The sequence below is a fragment of the Talpa occidentalis genome, unplaced genomic scaffold, assembly GCF_014898055.3.
Source record: "Talpa occidentalis isolate TD23 unplaced genomic scaffold, MPIMG_talOcc4v2.1 talOcc4.18, whole genome shotgun sequence".
In the NCBI taxonomy this organism is placed as follows: domain Eukaryota; kingdom Metazoa; phylum Chordata; class Mammalia; order Eulipotyphla; family Talpidae; genus Talpa; species Talpa occidentalis.
Genome location: NW_023601851.1, coordinates 10495583 through 10499291, shown reverse-complemented (window position 1 = coordinate 10499291; position 3709 = coordinate 10495583).

Genomic DNA, 3709 nt, shown 5'->3' with positions numbered 1-3709 from the left:
TCAACAGCAAATCTACATATGAAGCAAACACACCAGAGAAACCAAAAATCACATCTGTGCTTATGGGAACCAGTGCCATAGGGAAGCCCAGTTTCCCCAGGGGGCTGACTAAGCATGGATGGCTCTGTCATAAATCACGTTGGTTTTCAAATCTGTTATAGGGCAGGGAGAGGGGCAGCCCAAACCCCGCAACCTGCCTATTCTATATAGGGTTCTGCCATCCGCCGCATAAACACAAAACATGAGACTTTAATGGGAAGGAACTTCAATACAATTAGGAAACAATACAAGAAAGGCAAAGAATCTAGTTTCTAAATCAAACACACAATGTCACCTGTCCCCTCATTGGTAAAACTCCATCCAAATGGGATTGGCCCAGAGCAAGGCCCCAAAGCCTGCCACAAGTCTAAAGCATCTTCCAGTGGGGACTGTGGAACCAAGCTTAGCCAAGGTTTCGCCATTTTGTATATCCTCCCCCTTGATATGTTAGTCCTTGTACAGCCACATTCTGGAGATAGTTTCAGCAGTCACAACCCTCACTCCACTTGGTGACAAAAAAGCAGACCATCCCAGCCGCCAATGAGGGCAGTCCTATCCATAAATGGAACAGCATCACTAACCGTCCAATCAGTTTGTAACTATAACCGTGCATGTCAAAATGCCTTTGTAGTAGCCAATGAGTAATTGCCAGCTTCTTTCAAAATTCGCGCCACTCGTGACCCTATAATAGACCCCTGCTTCCTCTGTTTGGGGCTATTGCTATCTGCCACTGTGTTGGTAGGTGCCGTGAGCCCGGACTTGAGCCCGTAATAAACTCCCTTTTGCATTTGCATCAGCTGCCTCGGATTCTTGGACGCTATGCTCGCCAAGTCTGCTGATCTTGGGCACAACAGGGACCCACAGAAAAGGTCAGAAACAACCAGACAAGCCCAGAAGGAAAAAAGCAAAATCAAAATCAAGATAAAAGCTGCCATTGTCACCTCCCCACGGGTCTCACCCACATCTGTGTCACCCAGTCCATGACCAAAAGACAAGTGCAGTTTCTTCATGTGTCTCTAGGCTCCATGTGCCTCCTCCAGGTCTCCTTCTGGCTCCATCCTGCTTCCTTCCTCAGTCTCCTCTGCAGCCTCTTCTCTTCCTGCTCAGCTCCACCCTCAATTTGGGTGGGGCAGGGAACCTGGAACCTCCCCCTTTCCTGGGGACCACCCTGTTACAGTTTCTCAAACCTTATTTGCAAAGTGAAACCTGAAATGATATCAGGGAATATTTCCTATCCTGTTACATTTCCATAGCCCTCTCTTGCTTTTTGATTGGAACTTGTGCTAATGTGTGATTTTTTTAAGGTGATACATTGTTTCACTAAGTTACATGGATCTTTAGTGTTAATTACACTGGAATCAAATGATCAAAAATGTTTTATTTTTTAATCACAAATCCCAAATGAAAAATTTGTACTGTAAGTTGTCAAGATTAGCAGGAAGGACTAACTGTACTTTTTCTCAAGTCATGAACAGAACATTCAGATGACACAGATTACCACATGATACCCAGGGGCAGCAGGCCCAGTTGCCCCTCCCCCAGGTACCCCACAACCTTCTCCCTGAACCCCTATACAGACACCAGCCCAGCGTTAAATCCTGGCACTGTTCCCGCAGTCATATCCTCCGCTGAGTAGGAGCAAAGGGGTGTCCTCTCCCCAGAGGGCACCCGCCCAACGGAGTGTGCAGGGGACCCCCTCCCTGAAGGCAGGAGCCTCCCAGGGCAACCGGGAGAGCCAGGCCCAGCCCTGGGTAGGGGGCTGGGGAACAACCTCTGGTGGACAGGGGGAAATTGCAGGCCTGGAAGGAGGGCCTCTCCTCAGCGACCACATGCCAGAAGCTGAGGTCAAAGCTCTGTGCGCTCAAGTCTGGGGAGGTCATCATGTGTCATGGACCCCATGGACACTGAGCTGGGCCCACCCACCATGTGGACCCACACTGTCTTTAATAATGGGACCAGCACCTGGTCCCCACGGCAGGTCAGTGGAGGCTGATGGAGTCTGAGGAGGAGGAACCACAGTTCAGTCCCCACAGGAGTCAAGACTAACAGAACTGCCTCTGGCACCCTCAGTACATTAATTATCACTGGGATGTGCTTCAGGACGACACCAATTAAGACAGTGAACAACAACAAAAAATGCATTTGTCCCTCTGGAGGAAGGTCCCTGAGGGCTGGAATCTGGACAGTGTCCAACATGGGGACACCAGCTCCAGAGCTCAAATAGCCCAGCCCTGAGGCCCTGCTCAGTCCATGAGGCGGCGCAGGACAGGGTGGAACATCCTGTGAGTGCTCAGAGGCTCCCCACGAGCCCTGACCATGGAATGAGAGGCCGGGACGCCCTCTGTCCTGCCACGGGGACAACCTCAGGAGAGAGACTCAACACGGCAGCAGAATCTTTCCCCTGAGACTGCAGGTATTTAGCTCTTAAACAGTTTCCAAGGAGAATCCATTCAGATTGAAAGATTTCAGATTTCAAGCTTCATTTCACATCTCAGAAAGCACCGTAGTTAAAATATTCATTCAGAAAAGAACGACACATTCTCAAGGTTCCAAATAGTTCTGTTTCATACCACAATATTTTTTATGGGATTAGTTTCAATGGGAGAAATTAACTTTTTCATTAACTCTTCCAAAGTCTGTGACATTTAATACATTTTTCATAGAGAATTTTTTGAATTGTGGCTGATGACAATATTATTTAATAACTGATTTTAGCATTCAGCACAGTGAGTGAATATCAATTATTAAATAAAATCACAAGTAATGGAATTATAATGATAAAGAAATATAAGATGAAAGAATAGAAATATAAGATGAAATTCAAAATATGTATTGCTAAAATTCAGAGCATTATACCTTTTTTTCCCAAAATTTACAACTCGTATGTGTCAAACAAAAATTCAAAAACATTTTAAGCAACAACTGTTGATGGTTTCATGGCTCTGACACTAATTTGAGCCTGGCAGGAGTGACTATTTATGGACAAGAACTTGGAATTTTTCCAAAACTCCGTCACTCACAGATTGTTAGCAATATTGTAAAATGAAGAAGTGACAGTATTTAACAGAAATATGTCAAAATTTATCTTATTATTATAATATTTAAATCAATGAAAATATTTGACATCTAGAATATTCTGTGCCCTTATTGATGATATGATTTTTATTGAAGTATTTTTAAGTATTCAAACTAATGTATACCTACAAGTTTATTTCCTACATTCTCTTTCAAAGTCCTGCCTCCCCACGGCCTGCCCTCCGTCACTCCACAAAAGAGGTGAGAGGGTGAGCTTGGGGGTTGGAGAGAGGGCAGGACTGCCTTGTGTCGGATGTCCCCACTCACGCACCGGCCTGGAGGAGGAACAAACCCGCACCCAGGGGACCCGGGGCCCTAGGCCCGGCGGGACAGCCACAGGCACTGACCGTCTGGCTCAGCCCCGGAGGGGCCTCCTCCCTGCACAGACGTGTATGAGTCTGAGGGACAGAGGGGCTGGGAGGGACCCGGGGTGGACGACCTGCAGGAGGGACGTGTGGGTGTGACCGGAGGAGACTCTGCGGGAAACGTGGTCTCTGTGTCCTCAGATGTGGGAGTCAGGGCAGGAGATGAGGAGACAAGGGGACAGACAAGGAGGCAGCAGTGAGGCCACAGGTGCAGGAATCTGACAGAGGCG